The sequence below is a fragment of the Capricornis sumatraensis genome, chromosome X (assembly GCF_032405125.1).
Source record: "Capricornis sumatraensis isolate serow.1 chromosome X, serow.2, whole genome shotgun sequence".
Taxonomy (NCBI): Eukaryota; Metazoa; Chordata; class Mammalia; order Artiodactyla; family Bovidae; genus Capricornis; species Capricornis sumatraensis.
In genome coordinates, this window is record NC_091092.1 from 145990779 (window position 1) to 146012445 (window position 21667).

Consider the following 21667-nt stretch of genomic DNA (forward strand, 5'->3'; position numbering starts at 1 on the left):
ATATTGCAATGGGTAGCCTTTCCCTTCTCCAGGGGATCTTCTCGACCCAGGAATCGAGCTGGGGTCTCCCGCATTGCAGGCGGATTCTTTACCAGCTGAGCTATGAGGGAAGCCCCCTGAAAATGAACACTATCTGTATAATGAGCTGGTGGGATAAAGCATCACCGGCTCAGTGGACATGAATGTGAGCAAACTCTGGGAGATAGTGGAGGACAGGGGAGCCTGGCGTGCTGCAGTCCATGGGGTCACAAAGACTAGGGCACAACCGAGCAATTGAACAACAATGGCAATATATATGGTGAATCTAGGATGGTGAGGCTGTTATTTATTCCAGCTGATAGGTGAGCAGGAGTCAGAGAGAAGCAAAGTCTGTTTGGATTCGAAACCCAGGTCTTACACTCTCTGCTTCTCCTTACATTATAATAGGATCACATATGCCCTCCTTGCACGCTCAATTGCTTGGTCATGTTTGACTCTTTGTGATCCCCTGGACTGTAGCCCACCAGGCTCTTCTGTCCAGGGGATTCTCCAGGCACGAATACTGGAGTGGGTTGCTATTTCCTCCTCCAGGGCATCTTCCCAACCCAAGGAATCAAATCCACATCTCCTGGGTTCCCTGCATTGCTGGCGGATTCTTTTCCACTGAGCCATCAGGGAAACCCCGTAATTGTGTCTTCCAGAAATCATAAAATCTTGCTGGGGAAAGAAAATTTAAATTCTTATCTAGAGAGCCTGGTTTTCTTTCAGAGACTAATGTTCTATCTTGCCAACTTCCAGTAGGGTCCATGTAAACCTTTCAAATTTAGGTCTTCTTCTAATATTGATATAATTCCTTTCTCCAGGGAGGTTCGGCATGTTTTTCAAGAAGTTTCTTCAGTTCAGTTCAGTGGCTCAGTCGTGTCCAACTCTTTGCGACCCCAGGGACTGCAGCACACCAGGCCTCCCTGTCTATCACCAACTCCCAGAGTTCACCCAAACCCATGTCCATTGAGTGATGGTGGTTGGTGATGCCATCCAACCATCTCATCCTCTGTCATCCCCTTCTCCTCTTGCCTTCAATCTTTCCCAGCATCAGGGTCTACTTCCATTATTATGATTTGTTAATTATTTGCATATTTATTTTTAGCTGCGCTGGGTCATTGTTTCAGCGTGCACGGACTCTTCCTGGACCAGGGACCAAACTCCCGTCTGCTGCTTTGGCAGGTGGATTCCTTATCACAGAAGCCCTGCTCGTATTATTGATTCTCTCTTTTTTTTTTTTTTCTGTGATAGAAGCATTCACTCTTGATTGCTGTGTTTCTAATAAGTTTACCTGTAGAATCTTCCTTTTCAAAACAAGCGTTCATCTTAGAAACACCTTTTGGGCAATTGAAACATTGCCTGATAATCTAGAGAAACCATATGGTACCTGGAAGTATATTGATTTACAATTTCCCTGAAACATCCAGGTAGGAGATGAAGCGTGAAAAAAAGGAAATCACACGAAAATGAAAAATAAGATGAGTTCACTAATTATGTTTGTTTTTTATGTTGACATTGAAATTTCAGGTATACGTTTTTCAAAACCATCCTAATGTGACAAACGGTTTAAAGAAATGTCCAAGAGAGAAAAAAATAAAACTGCTATTCATCAAATAAAACTATAGATAATTCTGTAAATGATAAGTATAGAAAAACTATAGATACATCCATAGAAAGATGTACCATTATATACAGATTTGTTACAGATGTCCTTTTTAAAACTGCATGTTGAATAATTGAGTGGGTACATATAGAAGATAAATTTCTCACTTTATTCTTCTTGAACTCTGTAGCTGCAATTTAACTTTGAAGAGTTGTTTATGGGGTCTTCCCTTGTGGTCTGATGGCAAAGACTCTCAGCTCCCAATGCAAGGGGCTTGCGTTCCATCCCTAGTCAGGGTACTAGATTTTGTATGCCACAACCAAGAGTTTGCGTGCAACAGCTAGACAGCCTGACCTCTGCAACTAAGACCCAGGGCAGTCAAAGTAATTAATTAAAATAAATATTTTTTAAGAGTTGTTTATAACTGGAAAATAGACACTGATTACTGGCCCTTAAGGATATATCATCTTCCATCTGAAGCCGTGCTGTGTTGAGTGAAATTCCACGAGGAGAAGAGAGAGGAAAGCAAAAAGAACTAGAGTTGCAACATATTCTTTGCCGGCATAATTCCGTGTGACGATAATAATAATCACATTAAAGTCAGCACCTCTCCTTATTAACCCCATCTCATAATAAAAGGAACTGTGAAGATTCCATTAGAAGTCGAAAAGTGTTAACCCAAGCACGTTCGGTTTTAAACCGGGAAGCAATTAAAGAGAAAACAGCATTCACTTAATTATTTTCTCCAAAATAAGATTTTCCTCAGAATCCATTTGGCACTTTTCAAAAACATGATAATTTTTTTTTTTCCTATCTCCTTTCTGTATCCAAAAATATGCTTGGAGAGCAATTCTAGGTGTCCGCATCCCAAACCTCTAATAGCTAAGAGGGTCGAATTAAAGTTAATAATTGGAGGAGACTGGGTAATAACTGTCATCATGCAGGGTCGTATACCTGAGTAATTTCCACTCTGTAACTGCAGAAGGTAATGGAGCATCACCCACAGGCCTGAACCTAAATCCTCCTGTCTTTGGAGGTCCCTTTGTAACTGCACCTCTTAAGAGATACAGGGCTCGTTTCAGATTCTGCCTTGGTGACCCTTGCCCATTCTCATGGAGTCCGGGAGCCTTGCAGGCTCGGGCAGTCAACGTTTGGGGGTGCGGTACACCTGACATAGGGGTGTCAGATGGGGGTGCGGTACACCTCCATCTTCCTGTAACCCTGTCCACACTGACTTCAAACTGTGGGAAAAAAAAAATCACCTGCCTTATCAATGAGAAAGGATATCCCAGTCATCAAGCCACTGCAACTACCCATGGAATAAAAATTAGTCACCACCTGCAAAGAGTCAGACACGACTGAAGCAACTTAGCAGGCTCACAAGGAGAGGGCTATTTTACTTGGTGGGAACGTTTAGGACCTCTGATCCCCTAGAGACAGCATCTCAGTAGCTCTGAGAAAACTGCTGGGGAGTCAGGCTGTATACAAGTTTGCAGCAAACGGAGCAGGTTGTCTGAACGTCAAAGATTATTCTGAGGTGAAGAAGACCCTGATGCTGGGAAAGATTGAAGGCGGGAGGAGAAGGGGACGACAGAGGATGAGATGGTTGGATGGCTCAAACTCATGTAGTCTGAGCAAGCTCCGGGAGTCGGTGAAGGACAGGGAGGCCTGGCGTGCTGCAGTCCATGGGGGTCACAAGGAGTCAGGACTGAGTGACTTAACAACAAAAGGGAAATGACATATCCGGGAGAGGAGTTTAGTGTTCTTCTCTGTTTGGGTGAAGAAGCAAAGGAACAGGCTGAGCTGACTCCATCTTGATAAAGAAGCAAACTCCATCTTACATTCCCCGTGAACTTGGGACGCCATGTCTGGTAGTCATGGAAATCACACACGGAACAGGCCTCCCAGACTGATAGACACCAGATTCCATACTAAGATTTCCCTTCACCAGAAAGAATGTAACAGTCCCCTATGTGGTCAGTCACCTTTGGAATCTTAACAGCACCCATTGATGCAGGTTGCAAAGTAGAGCCAGCTGACCCTTCTGATTATTATGACTCATGGCTGTGACCTGATGGCATCTCCCAGGAACATTTTCCAGGCTAGGTTTAAGGAATTTGTGGATGTGGGCTTGAGCACATCGTACACTTAAGGTACATAAGGTTTTCACAAAAGCCGGTCAGGGTCCCTGGCTAAAGAGGATACTCTGCCTCAGACCTGCCGGTGTAATAAACTGCAGGTTGTCCTTCTGAGTGAGTTTGTTTCCCGGAGCGTTTGACTATAACATGGGAAGATGCAAGCCTCTAGGGCTGACCAAATTCATTCCTTTCAGCTATCTGGGGCCAAGTCCTGTTTTTTGTTTTTGTTTTTTTTTAATTTCTCAGACTGGATCTTCATCACTGTATTCCCTTTGGGGAGCCCCCTTTCACTTTTGGAGGTTTGCAACGGCTGATGGCTACTCAATGCATGTTCATTGATACTGCTGCTGCTGCTAAGTTGCTCAGTCGCGTCCGACTCTGTGCGACCCCATGGACGGCAGCCCACCAGGCTCTGCCATCCCTGCGATTCTCCAGGCAAGAACACTGGAGTGGGTTGCCATTTCCTTCTCCAATGCATGAAAGTGAAAAGGGAAAGGGAAGTCACTTCAGTCGTGTCCCACTCTGTGTGACCCCATGGACGGCAGCCCACCAGGCTCCTCCGTCCATGGGGTTTTCCAGGCAAGAGTAGCAGAGTGGGGTGCCACTGCCTTCTCCATCATTGATACTGGCCAGAGATAATTCCAATTCACACACCCCTGACTGTTCACCCTGAAGGGAGTCAGGGTGGAGAAAACCTGCTCCCTGGCCCTCGAGAGCTGAGGTGTGTATCAGAGGAAGTGTTTCATTCCCTTCTCCAGGGGATCTTCCAGACCCAGGGATCGAACTCACGTCTCCTGTGTCTTCCTGCATTGGCAGGCGGATTATTATTATTATTATTTTTAACAGCGGAGCTGTCTGGGAAACCCAGGAATGATTTCAGGGAGCCCAGATTCCTACATTTTCCCATACATAGGAAAGCTCTAAAGTCATTACCTTGAAATGCCTGTTTTTTGTTTTTTAATAGTAATCGTTTGGTCTTCCAGATACTGATTTTTCTTGCAAGATCTGCTATCCATGCTGACCCCTCCCTCAGCTGCTCAGAGCAGTCCCTTGGAGCTATCGGAGGGGCCACCTTCCTGGCTTAGGATCTCAGCAGGTCCACCAAGTAAAACATAATTTTCAACTTTTAGGCTGCCTGCTAAAGGGCTGCTTGAAGGACCTAGACTTGCCTTCGAGATTTCTCCCTCTTCCTAAGTCCTTGACTTCAGAAACAATCCCGCTTGCCAGCTTCCTCCTTCTAATGATCAACCCACGGTTTAAGCACAGAACCATGATGTTTAAAAGTTTATCAGGCTCAACTCTTTTATTTTTGTTTTAAATTATTTCCTTTTGTATTAAGTAAAAAGAAAAAAAAATTGTTTCCCTTTTGTCTTTGGATGAAAAAAAAATCTTCCCAATCCCACGGTCAACCTCCCTAGACATTTTGAGCACACACATCACTGACTGTACTCTTGCAAATGACCATGGTGATATTGACCCTGTATGTGGGAATTTATGGTTCTTAGCACCTCCATGCTTCCAGGAAATGCATGTTAATTATGGAGAATGAAGAAGGATGTTTCTCATGCCGAATGTTTTGTCTGCAGAATGAAACAGGTGGCTATTCAGAGCACTCTATACATACAATAGTCTTATCTGGCTTAACAAAGATAACTGGACATGGACCAACAAACTGGTTCCAAATAGGAAAAGGAGTATGTCAAGGCTGTATATTGTCACCCTGCTTATTTAACTTATATGCAGAGTACATCATGAGAAACGCAGGACTGGAAGAAACACAAGCTGGAATCAAGATTGCCGGGAGAAATATCAATAACCTCAGATATGCAAATGACCACCCTTATGGCAGAAAGTGAAGAGGAGCTAAAAAGCCTGTTGATGAAAGTGAAAGTGGAGAGCGAAAAAGTTGGCCTAAAGCTCAACATTCAGAAAACAAAGATCATGGCATCAGTCCCATCAATTCATGGCAAATAGATGGGGAAACAGTGGAAACAGTGTCAGACTTTATTTTTTGGGGCTCCAGAATCACTGCAGATGGTGACTGCAGCCATGAAATTAAAAGACGCTTACTCCTTGGAAGAAAAGCTATGACCAACCTAGATAGCATATTCAAAAGCAGAGATATTACTTTGCCTACTAAGGTCCGTCTAGTCAAGGCTATGGTTTTTCCAGTAGTCATGTATGGATATGAGAGTTGGACTGTGAAGAAGGCTGAGTGCTGAAGAATTGATGCTTTTGAACTGTGGTGTTGGAGAAGACTCTTGAGAGTCCCTTGGACTGCAAGGAGGTCCAACCAGTCCATTCTAAAGGAGATCAGCCCTGGGTGTTCTTTGGAAGGAATGATGCTAAAGCTGACACTCCAGTACTTTGGCCACCTCATGCAAAGAGTTGACTCACTGGAAAAGACTCTGATGCTGGGAGGGATTGGGGACAGGAGGAGAAGGGGACGACTGAGGAGGAGATGGCTGGATGGCATCACGGACTTGATGGACGTGAGTCTGAGTGAACTCCAGGAGATGGTGATGGACAGGGAGGCCTGGCGTGCTGTGATTCATGGGGTCGCAAAGAGTCGGACACGACTGAGCGACTGAACTGAACTGAACTGAACTGAAGTAAATGACTTCTTTGTTTAAGTTTTAAGGCCTAACTATGGGAGAGGTTTCTTCTGTTTTGCCTCTAACTTTTACAGCAGTGAAATGGGAGGAGGAAAAGTTTAAAAAATAGGGTGGGAAGTCCCATGACATCAAAGTGAAGCTAAGCATTCCTAAATGGAACTCATCATACAATTTTCATATTTGAGTTTCAGGAGGAAAAGCTATAATCTGCTTTATCGTTTTTTTTATGTTATGAAAAGCAAACACTTTTTCTAAATGATGCTCAACACTGACTTTAAAGGTTTTTTTTTTCTTTTTTTCACATCATTCAAACTGGTAGAAGCTTTCTTTAATGCCCAGACCAAATCAAAACTGACTTAATGTCCAGACCAAATTGGTTGTTCAATTTCAAGGTCTACCAAAACAAATTGAGTGTGTCTTTTATCCAGATAGTCAGACTACAGACCTATTAGGATGGCCGATCCACTTCTTAAAAAAAAAACAAAAAAAACCCAAAAACTTAATTTCAGCTTGGTGTGAGGTCTGACTTACCCAGAAGCAGAATCAACTGCCTTTTTCTGCAGGTTTTCTTAGATAAACCTTTCATGACCATGTTCCTATGGACTGTATATGGATTTGTTTGGGAATTAAACACTTGACTCTTTCAACCCATGGTTTAGCCAGAAGACTCTTTTGAGTGTGAAATGGGAGTGTAAGAGATCATTTGGTCTCTCCTCCTTATTTTCCAAATCTCAAGGGAAGACATTCTTCCATTGGCTATAGTAAGCTAAATATTTGTTTATCTCAATAGGAAAATGTCCCATGAAAACTCATAGAGCAATGTGCCCAACACTGGTCTGATTTGCAGACAATAAAATGAAGCTGAAATGGTGGGAAAGGGATCTTTAGGGAGTTTGGGACAGACATGGACACACCACTGTATTTAACATGGAGAACCAACAAGGACCTGCTGTCCAGCACAGGGAACTCTGCTCAATACTCTGTAATAACCTTACGCTCACCCGGGGGAAGGATGGGGGAAGGGATAGTCAGGGAGTTTGGAATGGACATGGACACACTGCTGTATTTCACATGGAGAACCAGCAAGGACCTGCTGGACAGCACAGGGAACTCTGCTCGATATCATGTGGCAGCCTGGATGGGAGGGGAGTTTGGGGGAGAATGGACAATACTTTATAATTATGGTCCTGGAGAAGACTCTTGAGAGTCCCTTGGACTGCAAGAAGATCAAACAAGTCCATCCTAAAGGAAATCAACCCTGAATATTCATTGGAATGAGTGACATTGAACCTGAAGCTCCAATACTTTGGCCACCTGATGCAAAGAGCCGACTCACTGGAAAAGACCCTGATGCTGGGAAAGACTGAAGGTGGGAGGAGAAGGGGACGACAGAGGATGAGATGGTTGGATAGCATCACCGACTCATGAGTTGGACATGGACATGAGTTTGAGCAAACCCCAGGAGACAGTGAAGGACAGGGAAGCCTGGCTTGCTGCAGCCCATGGGGTAGCAAAGAGTTGGAGACGACTGAGCGACTGAACAACAATATGTATGACTGAGTCCCTTTGCTGTCCACCCGAAAGTAACAAAATGTTGTTAATCAGCTGTACTGCATTACCAAAAAAAAAAAAAATGTTTTTGCTAAAAATGGAGCTGAGTTCTTTGTGACTGTGTAGGTTTCACAAAGCTCTTTCCTTCATCTAGATGCTGAGTCCTTGTATTTGTACATCCTTCAAATCGATAGTATTCAGAGTCCGTGGGTCCATCCAAATGGTAACAGCCAAAGTAGCTTGGGAACGTCTTGCTGTTCACAGCTCCAACTTATAAGTCTGAGGGCACTTCTCCAGCTGCAAGTCTACTACACAGGCAGTCTTGCAAAGAAGGAGCCAATTGTACAACAACAAGAAGTTCATTATTTCAAGGTGGTTAAAGCCTTGGGCAAGCCTCCGTGGTGGCTCAGATGGTAAAGAATCTACCTACAACGCAGGAGACCCGGATTCGCTCCCTGGGTCAGGAAGAGCCCCTGGAGAAGGAAATGGCAACCCACTCCAGTACTCTTGTCTGGAGAATTCCATGGACAGAGGAGCCTGGCGGGCTACAGTCCATGGGGTAGCGAGAGTTGGACACAACTTAGCGACTAAACCCACCACCACTAAACCGGGTTTGAGCATTTGGGAAGCAGTGGAGATGCGTCTAGATTGATTCTTTTGCTGGAAAAAATGCTGTGCCTACACGCTCAGTCACTCAGTGGTGTCTGCCTCTTTACGACTGTAGCCCACCAGGCTCCTCCGTCCCTGGGATTCTCCAGGCAAGAATACTGGAGTGGGTTGCCGTTCACTTCTCCAGGGGATCTTCCTGATCCAGGGATTGAACAAGCATCTCTTGTGTCTCCTGCATTTTGTAGGCAGATTCTTTACCACTGAGCCACCTGGACAGCCTCAAAATGCTGTTCCAGAAAGGTTATCCACACCCCACATGAAACATACACACTGCACATTACCTTCCTGTTCCTAACTTGCAATTTGCCACTGCAAGCTCATTGACTTTATCACAGTGTCAACATATATTATAATTCACTGTGGTTCTTCATTGTTGCAGAAAGACAGGCAAGTGACCTTTTGTAAACACATAGCATCTTAACTGTAGCTCTCCGATGCTCACCGCTAGGAAAATTGTTAGCCATGATCGGTGAGTCACACATAACTGCGAACACATTTAAAGACATATCAAGACTTCTCTGGTGGCTCAGAAGGTAAAGAATCTGCCTGCAATACAGGAGTTCTGGGTTCCATCCCTGGGTTGGGATGATCCTGTGGAGGAGGGCATGGCAACCCACTCCAGTATTCTTGTGTGGAGAATCCCATGGACAGAGGAGCCAGGCGGGCTACAGTCCATGGGGTCACAAAGAGTCGGACATGACGGAGCAACTAACACTTTCAAGGTAGCCCTTAAAATCAGCAGAAAGATATTTGATATCAGTTATTTGCCTTCGGAGAAACATCTCCAGTTGACAAACCAAGGACTTTGGCAGCAGCTTAAAAAAAAATGTAACAGTGTGTCCATAAGCGTTTTTAAAACATCAGCCTCGACCAACAAAACATTTCGACTGCCACTCTGTTAACGTAAATATGAGTGACTTTTTAGAACAAAAACTTTGTGATCTGTGTAACAGCATTGGTCTTCTCTGTGAAAGCCTCCTGCATTTTTAACCTCTGTGTCAGTGAATGGAAGAAATCAAATCTAGTACATTCCTATAGTTAGTCTCACCAAATATCTCTTGCCAGTCTTTTTTTTCCCATAAAATGAAATATTCATCTATTGCAAATTCAATCACTATATTACTTTTACTGAAATGTCTACTTCAAGAAGAGAAAGCAGAAGATAGAATAAGAACTGAATGTCACAAAATCTACTAAAATCAACTGAAATTTGTGTAGCCATTACTAATTCGGTTAGAGTGTGAGATGAGCTGCCAAGCTGGCACTAGTGCTAAAGAATCTGCCTGCCATTGCAGAAGACCTGGGTTCGATCCCTGGGTCAGGAAGATCCCATGGAGGAGGGCATGGCAACCCACTCTAGTATACTTGCCTGGAGAATCCCATGGACAGAGGAGCCTGGAGGGCTACAGTCCAAGGGGACGCAAAGAGTCTGACATGACTGAAGCAGCTTAGCACACAGGCACTCAGAGTGTGAGATATGGCGTTTGAGTTCCACCCTGTGAACAAAACAAATCTCCGTAATTGCACAGAAAAAAAAATTGCTTTTAATTCTTTGTTCTTTATCCTTAAATATCATTGCCTTGTAATTAAAAATGAAACATTTGCCAGTCCTCAAATGACAGATGAACAATCTTTTCCTGATGACTCCATCTGAGTCAAAATATCTAAGATAAGTGAGCTTGGTTCATGTCCAGTCAGAGAGAGGCAGGTTGGGTTTTTGTGGTTCTTATATAAGGTTCCTGGGTGAAGGACCGTTCCTGGAATCTTCATGAGGCAGGGAGCTTGTGTGTGTCTAGAACAGGCACGGCTTGCATTCTGTCCACTTGGCTAGGACAAGAATATATAAGAAGTATAAAATTTCTGAAGCAGGCTCTTATAAAATCATCATATGTTATCAGTAAAAAGGAAGACTGCTCTCTAGTAGTGATAGGAAGAGATTATCTAATACATCAAAATATGAATGCCACCGACTTTAATACCTGTCCCATAAACCTATTACTAAAAGTCCCATGCTTTGGTTTTTCTTGCACAGAGATCATCCTCACCCTCAACCCCCAGACTGTAAGAATTTGACGCCCCATCTCCTTCGGAAAAAGAGTCCTCAACGGAGAACAGGAATCAGTCAGCAACTGTATTCTAACCAGGTTTGTGTTTTTATTTAAATACCAGTGTGCATGCTCACAGGGCAGGTTTGACAAAGTTTCATTTACAAGACATATTCACTTTTTTTGGAAGTGATTGAAGTATACTTGGTTTAGAGTATTCCGTTAATTTCTGATTTCTGCGGTACGGCAAAGTGATTTCGCTATATATGTATATGTATATATACATACGTGTGTGTGTGTGTGTGTGTGTGTGTGTATGTGTGTGTGTGTGTAGGAGAAGGGAATGGCAACCCACTCCAGTCTTGTTGTAAGGTATAATTCCGGCTGAGGCAGAAAGAGGAAAGATGATCTCAACAGAAGTAGGTTACCTTTATTCAGGAAAGGAGGGGTGACGGTTGGCCTTACTCTCAGGCTGAGCGCAGAGAGGGATCAGGAAGGCTCCATATTTATAGGGAGGTTTGTGGAAGCGATAAGGAAACGTTAATCAGGGGGGATGTTTCGGGTATTCTTTAGTTGAGAAGGCATTTGTAGCTTGGCAGGGGGTGATAAGTCTTCTGAGCAGGTGTAGGGCGTGGAAGGTTTCTGGACAGGGGTTGATAAGTCTTCTGGGCAGGTGTAGCGGGTGGAAGGTTTCTGGATAGGGAGTAATAAGTCCCAGATAGATGCAACCAGCCTGGAGCATCAGGGCGGGACCTAAAGTTCTCTTTTATTTTCTCCGAAGTTAGATGATTCAGCAAGAGCCTTTGAAACTGTTGTTTTCTTTTCTAGGCCCAAAAGACTCCTTCACTTGTTGCCTGGAGAATTCCACGGACAGAGGAGCCAAGCGGGCTATAGTCCACGGGGTCGCAAAGAGTCACGCACGACCGAGAGAGGAAGACACGCTCACACACACACGCCATGCACACACACACACATTTTCTTGCTCGTTTCCATGATGGTTTATCACAGGATATTGGATACGGTTCCGTGTGCTCTATAGTAGGTCCTTGGTGTGTATCCACCCTATATGTAATAGTTTTCGTCCGCTAACCCCAAACTCCCGCTGCGTGCCTCACCCTTGACAACCACACGTCTGTCCGTGAGTCTGCTTCTGTCTTATCGAAGGATCCTTGGGTCTTATTTTGGATTCCACGTATCAGTGACAGCCTGTGGCCTTTGCGTTTCTCTGTCTGACTTACTTCGCTCGGTATCACTTAATACGATCATCTCCAGCTCCATGCATGTTGCTGCAAATGGCTTTGCTTTATTCTTTTAAACGGCTGAGCAATATGCCTTTGTAGACCACGTATTCTCTGCCAATTCGTCTGTCAGTAGACCCTTGGGTTGCTTCCATGTCTTGGCTAGGAATTCCCAGGGGTCTCAGGTGGTGAAGAAGCCGCCTGCCAAATGGAGAAGACATAGAGAAGGCATGGCCAGAATCCTGGAGTGGGGAGCATTTCCCCTCTCCAGGGGATTGAACTGAGGTCTCCCACATTGCAGGCCAGTTCTTTTACCATCTGAGCCACGAGGGAAGCCCAATACTGGAGTGGGTAGCCTTTCCCCTCTCCAGGGGATCTTCCCAACCCCAGGGATTGAACTGAGGTCTCCCACATTGCAGGCCAGTTCTTTACCATCTGAGCCACCAGGGAAGCCCAAGAATACTGGAGTGGGTAGCCTATCCCTTCTCCAGGGGGTCTTCCCTACCCAGGAATCGAACCAGGGTCTCCTGCATGGCAGACGGATTCTTTACCAGCTGAGCCACCAGTGAAGCCCGTTCTCCATACTCGTAGACTTTCTGATGATGGCCTTTCTGACCAATGCGAGCTGATACCTTATGGTAGCTTTGCATTTCTTCAATAATTAGCCACGATGAACATCTTTCCCTGTGCCTGTGGGCCATCTGTACGTCGTCTCTGGTGAGATGTCTGTGTAGAGATTCTGCTCATTTTTCGATTGAGTCGCTTTTTGTTATTCAGTTATATCAGCTCAGATTGAGTATCCTGAGTGCTCAGTATCATACTTGGAGCTCAAAGTATGAAGGAAGAAATCATGTTCTTCCTACTGTCTGTCTTGCTAAGTATTTTTTTTTTTTTTTGGTTTCTCTTTTTGGTTATTTTTGGGGGCAGTTGCAGTGAGGGCTTTAGCACTGAGTGATTACAGCCCAAATGGGAGATACGTGGGTTTACTGAGCTTCAGGTGGCACAGGGTATAGACACAAAAAGCCAGGTTTACTAGAATAGGAAATGCAAAGCAGAGACATCATTTGAATCATTCCGGTTCCTGTTTTTCTAAACTGGTAGAAATCACCACTTTTTTCATTCACTGTACAATTAGTTGCTCAGTCGTGTCTGACTCTTTGGGACCCCATGAGCTGTAGCCCTCCCGTGGCAACCCACTCTGGTATTCTTCCCCAGAGAATCCCGTGGACAGAGGAGCCTGGCGGGTCTACAGCCCACGGGGTCGCACAGTTGGACATGACCGAGTGACTTACACACGCGGCAAACACCATGATGAGAAAAGCCCTGACACTGGAAATAACTGAAATCAAATGTGGGGCGGATAGCTGATAACTTTAAGAAATGAGCCAAGAAAAAGTCTGTTTTCTCTAGGAATTCTCCAACCGTCTTCCGTAGCTTCCAAGCCACCACTGGGCATTTGATTTCAGTGAGATGTGAAAGCGTGTGTCCTTTATAAAGAAAAGAAAGTGGCTGGAAAGCAACCACATGTTTGAGGAATTAGTCACTGGAGAAAAGACAGCTCTGCCACTCTGACAAAACACTCGTGGGGCACACTGATGAACCCCAGGAAGAGTGTGTCTCTTGTTTAGGTGCTCAGTTGTGTCTGACTCTTTGTGACCCCACGGACTGCAGCACACCGGACCTCACTGTCCAACACCAACTCCCAGAGTTTGCTCAAACTCAGGTCCATGGAGTCGGTGATGCCATCCAACCATCTCATCCTCTCTCGTCCCCTTCTCCTCCTGCCTTCGATCTTTCCCAGCATCAGGGTCTTTTCCAACGAGTCAGCTCATTGCATCAGGTGGTCAAAGTATTGGAGCTTCAGCTTCAACATCAGTCTTTCCAATGAATATTCAGGACTGATCTCCTTTAGGATGGACTGGTTGGATCTCCTTGCAGTCCAAGGGATTCTCAAGAGTGTTCTCCAACACCACAGTTCAAAAGCATCAATTCTTCAGCATTCAGGTTTCTTTACAGTCCAACTCTCACATCAGTACATGACTCCTGGAAAGATCATAGCTCTGGAAATACTGATCTTGGTCAGCAAAGTGATGTCTCTGCCCCTCTCATTTCAAGTGCCCTGTGTGGACTAGGTGGAATCTTGTGGGCTGCGAGTGGCAGCGTGGTGCTGTTGTTACAGAGCAGACAGAAGAAAGGGGAGATTTCTCTGGGGCAGTCTTTCTGCAAATGTTAGAAGTGCCATCTGGAAGCCCTGGAGGAGCCGGCCAGTCGGAATGACCTGAGGGCATCCGAGGCTAAAAAACATCTCCATTGTTTGAGGCTTGTGCTATCCGAGCAAATGAAGACACACTAAACGAATAGGTTAGAAGGATCATGGAATCTTTAAACATAAATTTATACACATTGAAATAATGTTCTCAGCAACAGAACAGAGAAACACACCACATTGATTGTTTGGGGGCCAAAACGTCTCAGGCTGGGGTCTCCTCAACCTCTGAGTCTCCTACGCCCCAGCTTTTTAGGGGGGGCTGCAGGGCCCTGGAGATTGGCTAAGCGAAGGCTTTCCTGGAAGGGGATGACTCTGGGAGCCTGTGGACACATGGGTGGGTCTGGGGGGAGGCCGAGGACTGACGATACTCGCGGTTCTCAAGGGGGAAAGGGGATTCAGCCTGCAACCCAGAAGGACCTGTGAGGTTCCTGCAAGGAACAAGAGAACTTGCCTAAAGATAGAACCCCTGGTCTGAGCTCCCCAGTCCTGTGCAGGGAAGAGTGTGTGTGTGTGTGTGTGTGTGTGCATGCGTGTGTGACAGACTGAGAGAGAGACAGAGAGAGAACGCGATGGAGCGATCCTTTGCCCTGAGTATGGTGAAACTCGCTTCTCCTGTGATTTAAGAAAGATTACAACCGAGGTGGGCTTCCCAGGTAGCTCAGTGATAAAGAATCCACCTGCCGAGGCAGGAGATAACAGGTTCAGCCTGTGGTCCTGGAGGATCCTGTTATGCCACGGAGCAAACAAAACCTGTGCCCCACAACTCTGGAATCCGGTGCTCCGCAACAAGGGAAGCCACCGGCATGACAAGCCGGCCCACTGCAACTCGACAGTAACCTCCCCACCCCCCAGCTCAGCACAACTAGGGACACACCCATGCAGCAACAAAGACCCAGCACACCCAGAAATAAAGAATGCAATCATTTTAAAAAATACGATCTAGGGACGTCCCTGGTGGTCCAGTGGTTGAGACCTCGCCTCCCAATGAGGAGAGTGTGGCTTCAGGCTTCAGTCCGCATGACTTGAGACCAAAAAAAGCCAACAAAACAGAAAACAGCTTCAGCCAAGACTTTAAAAATGGTCCAGAGAAGAAACTTCAAAAATATGATCTGTAAGTAATCTTTGCGTTCTTTAAATCGGCCAACCTAGGATACATGTATGGCTGTGCAGTCTGATGGCCCATGGCTGGGTACTCACGTTAAAGACTGTTGATCCCCAGTGGCTATCAGAGAGGACTTGTTTATAATCACGGTCTAGGATCTAGGGACAGACACCTTGATGATTCTAGTTACCTTTGAGGTTGACTACAGACTGGCTGATGGTGACTGCAGCCATGAAATTAAAAGACGCTTACTCCTTGGAAGAAAAGTTATGACCAACCTAGACAGCATATTCAAAAGCAGAGACATTACTTTGCCAACAAAGATCCATCTAGTCAAGGCTATGGTTTTTCCTGTGGTCATGTATGGATGTGAGAGTTGGACTGTGAAGAAGGCTGAGCGCCAAAGAATTGATGCTTTTGAACTGTGGTGTTGGAGAAGACTCTTGAGAGTTGCAAGGAGATCCAACCAGTCCATTCTGAAGATCGGCCCTGGGATTTCTTTGGAAGGAATGACGCTGAAGCTGAAACTCCAGTACTTTGGCCACCTCATGCGAAGACTTGACTCCTTGGAAAAGACTCTGATGCTGGGAGGGATTGAGGGCAGGAGGAGAAGGGAACGACAGAGGATGAGATTGCTGGATGGGATCACCGACTCGATGGACGTGAGTCTGAGTGAACTCTGGGAGTTGGTGATGGACAGGGAGGCCTGGCGTGCTGTGATTCATGGGGTCGCAAAGAGTCACACACGCCTGAGTGACTGAACTGAATTGAACAGACTGGCAATGCTGTGGGCAAGACTGCATCTCTATCCAAGACTTCAACTCTTTTGCGTTATTAATAAAGTCATGTGACTTCCCCTCATATTAGCAGGCTCATGACTATAAGATGGGATGAGGTCAGTTTGGCAGATGACTTCACTGTGGTTTACCGGAGGATATGGAAACTTCAACCCTCCTGGAAGACAGAGTAACATCCATCCTTCCCAGCAGATTCCACTGAGGTTTCTGGAGGAATCTGCCCAGTCTATGATATGAAAGCAAACTGAAAAAGATGAAGCTAAAGTCAAAACATAACAAATTTTTTTTTTAAGTGATCTATAGACACGAATGCTGGGAAACATCGAAGGCAGAAGGAGAAGGGGGTGGCAGAGAATGAAATGGCTAGATAGCATCCCCGACTCAATGAGTTTGAGCAAACTCCGGGAGATGGTGAAGGACAGGGAAGCCTGGCGTGCTGCAGTCCCTGGGGTTGCCAAGAGTCAGACACGACTGAGCGACAAAACAGCAGCAACAGAGTGGATTTACGACAGACTGACAATGTCGTGTTAGTTTTCAGTGGACAGCAAAGTGATCCAGCTGTATACACACATATGTAAATATACATATTTTCACATTCTTTAGCTTTTTATAAGATACTGAATACAGTTCTTATGCTCTGCAGTGCTTTAGATTTCCCTAATCCCAAACTCCTAATTCATCCCTCCCCAATTCCCTGTTGGTAATTATAACTTTGTTCTCTTAAGTCCCTGGGTATATTGCTACTTTGTAAATAAGTGTAATTGTATCATTTTTAAGCTCCACATATAAGAGACATCATATGAGATCTCTCTTCCTCTGCCTGACGTAACGTCACTCATATGATCATGTTGCTGAAAATGGAGGCACTTCATTCCCTTTTCATGGCTGAGTAATATTTCACCACATATATGTATCACATCCTCTTTACCCATTCTTCTGCCACTGGACATGCAGGCTGCCTGCACGCCTTGGCTAGTGTAAACAGTGCTGCTGTGAACACTGGGGTGCACCTATCTTTTTTCTTTTAACAGCTTTTGTCTTTTCTGGACATATGCTCAGGAGTGAGACTCCTGGATCAATATCGGTAGCTCTAAAAAGTAGCAAGCATTTTTAAAGTGAGGCATTAAGGATAGACTTCTAAATGCAGCCTACAGGGGACAAGGTACACACACACACACGCGCACACACAGAAACACACACACACGTACTTTCTAGATGCCACCAGGAGCAGGCGGTTTACGTGCTAGCAGAGGGTTAACCTACGTGGAAAGAGGAGGAGGTAGAATGGTGAGTTTTGTGTACAGGAAGATGTGGGGGAGAGGGGAGTGAGGGAATCTATCACGACACTATGCATCCTTTGCCACTGAAAGGTAGTATCCCCAAGGCCCCGACATGCTGGTTAGCACACAGAGCTGATTGGACAGGGGGGGAGGTCCTCTGTCATCCCATGATGCCATAGACTGTGGTGGACACACAGGAGCCTGTTGATGGGGTTAAAACAATGCTCAGCCAGAGGGCACACCGTCTATTCTGCCGGTTGCAGCAATTACAGATCTCCTTGTCAGGTTCTGCCTCGCCCTAATTTGATAGCCTTTTGGCAGGCTTCACGGGCAGATGATAATACTTCTTCATCTGGGTGCGTTCATCTGCGCTGTCCCTTGAAAGACCCATCCTCATTACGCTGCACGCTGTGAAATCCTTAGCATCCTGGTTTGACTGGGTCAACGTTCTTTTTTTTTTTTGTTTAAATAATTATGTTTATTTGTTTCCTGGGTTGTAATCGGTCTCCTTTGCTGCATGGGCTTTTCTCCAGTTGAGGGGCGTGGGCTCATTGCAGTAACTTCTCTTGTTGGAAAGCTCGGGTTCTAAGTGGACAGGCTTCAGTAGTGGCTGAAGCCCTGGCTTCAGAACATTGAGGCTGAAAAGTGTACAACCCAGCGACGGTACTAATGATTTTATGGTTAATCTCATTTTTATTAATGATAAAGATTTGTAAACCATTTTGCATTTGCCAGAGTTGTTCCATTTCCCTACTGACACCTGGACTCAGCAGTTGAGGCTTGTGGGCTTTAGAGTTTGGGCCCAGTGGTTGTGGCCAACGGGCTTCAGTTGCCCTGCAGCACGTGGGGACTCTTCCCGGACTGGGACTCAAACCTGTGTCTGCTGCGTTGCAGTGAGGACTCTTGAACCACTGGACCGCTCCCACCCCCAGGGAAGCCCCAGTCAGGATTCTTTTACAACCCCTGTTTGCTTCAGCTTGGTAACGGCCCTCCACCTCCATATCCATTCTCGCCTCTGTTCAGGCAGCCCTCTGTGTTGAAACAACTCAGCTGTCTGTCACAGTGTAACAAATTCGCAGCTGCGGAGGTTGGGACGCACCCTGGCTACACCGGAGTATACCTTGGCGGAGTCCCCTGGTGCTAACTGTTTTCATAGGCTGCAGTCTGGATCACAGTTGAGGCTGGAATCTCAGCGCAGAACTCAGTGAGGGAAGGATCCACTTTCGCAGTTCTGTGCGTGGGAATTCAGTTTGTCACAGGCTGTCGGACTGAGCATTTCAGCTCTTCACCAGGATTTAGCCAAAAAGCAATGTCAGTATCTTTCTCTCTCTCTTTTTTAAAAACTGAGGCATAGTTGATTTACAATCTTTTTATTTTATTTTTAAATTTATTTGATTTATAGTTGTATGTCCATTTCTGCTGCACAGCATGGCGACTCAGTTATACATGCATATCCGTTCTTTTCTGCATTCCTTCCCGTGATGGTTGCTCACAGGACATTGCATAGAGCCCCCCGTGCTGCACAGGAGGACGTTTTTCACCCATCCTATATATAAGAGTTTGCACATGTTAATCCCAAACCCCCAGGCCTCGCCTCCCCTACCCACCTACCTCTTCCTTGTAAACCCCAAGTCTGATCGCTATGTGAGACTGTTTCTGCATTGTAGGCTGTGTTCACTTGTACCATATTATACATCAGTTTCTTGATAGGAGGATATTTCACATGTTGGGCTGTTTTCTGTATAATTTGGGTCATGGCTGTTCTGGCAGAATATTGCCTGATGATTCATGTACCAGTGTCTTAGAGCAGAAGTTGGTCCCTCTTTAAAACTAATCCGTTGGTATAAATACACATCTTCTTGCTTTGATTCCACAGGCACGTGAATCCACTTTTGTGTGCATGTCACGCACAGTTTCCCTGGTGGACTTCCCTTGTGGCTCAGTGGTCAACAATCCACCTGCCGTTGCAGGATAGATGAGTTCAATCCCTGGGTTGGAAAGATCCCCCGGAGGACGGTATGGCAACTCACGCCAGTATCCTTGCCTGGAGACTCCCAGGGACAGAGGAGCCTGGCGGGCTACAGTCCGTGGGGTCCCAAAGAGTTGGACCCGACTGAACGACTTAAGAACCACAACTGCAAAGCACAATCTGGAATCCCTTCCTCCTCTTCCCAAGGAAGGATTAAAAAAGGAAATGATTATTAACATTCCATAATGAACCTTGAGGTTGAAAAGGTACGAGAGAGCAATGGTATTAATCAGGTTATGCTCAGCTTCATTTTATTAACAATAAAGTTTTAAACCACATTGCATTCACCAGAGCTGTTCCATTTCCCCACTGGCGTCGTGGGTACAGGTCATGACAAGACAGAAGGCTCTTTGCGTCAATGAATAAGGCACATCTAGGCCACTTCTTAATTTGTCCCCTCGGCGCTAAACTTCTTTCTTTTTAAATATGGCTCTTTGAAGTGTGGGCTTTCCTGGTGGCTCAGATGGAAAAGAATCCGCCTGCAATGCATGAGACCTGGGTTCGATTCCTGGGTCGGGATGGCCCCCTGGAGAAGGGATAGGCTACGCACTCCAGTATTCTTGGGCTTCCCTGGTGGCTCAGCTGGCCAAGAATCTGCCTGTAATGTGGGAGACCTGGGTTCGATCCCTGGGTTGGGAAGATCCGCTGGAGGAGGGCATGGCTACCCACTCCAGGATTCTTGCCTGGAGAATTCCATGGACAGAGGAGCCTGGCGGGCTACAGTCCACGGGGTCTCAAAGGGTTGGACACAACTTAGCAACTAAGCGGAGCACAGCACAGCTGAAGTATAGGGTATAAATTAGGAAGAGAAGTCGTGTGTCTACACCGAACAAGAATACAGGAACAGAATCAGGAACCAAGCAACTTTTAAAGAAATGTAAACCTCTGTCTACAATCTACATACATATAAATGATGTATGTATATTTATATAGTATACAATAGAGAAGGATTATGTATAACATAATAATTACATCATCACTTCAGTTCAGTAGCTCATGACTGAACCGAACCAACATATAACACAGATATGTTCCCTACTGTTGTTAACAGTTCAGTCACTAAGTCGTGTCTGACTCTTTGCGACCCCATGGACTGCAGCACGCCAGGCTTCCCTGTCCTTCACTGTCTCCTGCAGTTTGCTCACGCTCATGTCCATATATATGTATAACTCTCTATATGTCATATATGATGCTATATGGGCAGAGGTGGTGCAGAGGTTAAAGCGTCTGCCTGCAATGTGGGAGACCTGGGTTCGATCCCTGGGTCAGGAAGATCCCCTGGAGAAGGAAATGGCAACTCACTCCAGTATTCTTGCCTGGAGAATCTCATGGATGGAGGAGCTTGGTGGGCTACAGTCCACGGGTTGCAAAGAGTCAGACACGACTGAGTGACTTCACCTTCACTTTCATAATGCTATACAGACATACCTCATTTTCTTGCACTTTGCTTCATTTTACTTCATAGATGTTGCTTTTTTTTTTTTTTAACAAACTGGAGGTTTGTGGCAACCCTGCTTCAAGAACATCTATCAGGGCCATTTTTCCAACAGTATTTGATCATTTCACGTCCCATTTTGGTACTTCTTCAGTTCAGTTCAATTGCTCAGTTGTGTCTGACTCTCTGTGACCCCATGGAGTGCAGCACGCCAGGCTTCCCCTGACCATCACCAACTCTCGGACCTTGCTCAAATTTATGTCCATCAAGTCGGTGATGCCATCCAACCATCTCATCCTCTGTACTTGGTCCTCCTTGGAATATTTTGTACCTTTTCCTTGCTATTACATTTGCCACAGTAGCTGTGATTCATGATCATTGATGTCACTTCTACCACTCACTGAAGGCTCAGAAGCTAGAGGGCATTTTTTAGAATCAAGCATTTTTTAACGAAAGGATGGACATTTTTAAAGACATAATGCTATTGCATACTTCATAGACTACACTCAAAAGTAAACATGACTTTTCTGTGCGCTGGGAAACCAAACCATCTCTTGACTTTATATAGACATTCACTTTATCCTGGAGGTCTGGAAGGGAACCTGCAGTATGTCTGAGGTATGATGCTGGGAGAAGGAAATGGCAACCCACTCCAGTACTCTTGCCTGGAAAACTCCATGGATGGAGGAGCCTGGTGGTGTATAGTCCGTGGGGTCGCAAAGAGTCAGACACAACTGACAGACCTCACTTTCATTTACTTTCATAATTTTGGGGAAAGATTGAAGGCGGGAGGAAAAGGGGACGACAGAGGATGAGATGGTTGGATGGCATCACTGACTCGATGGACATGAGTTTGAGTAAACTCTGCAAGTTGG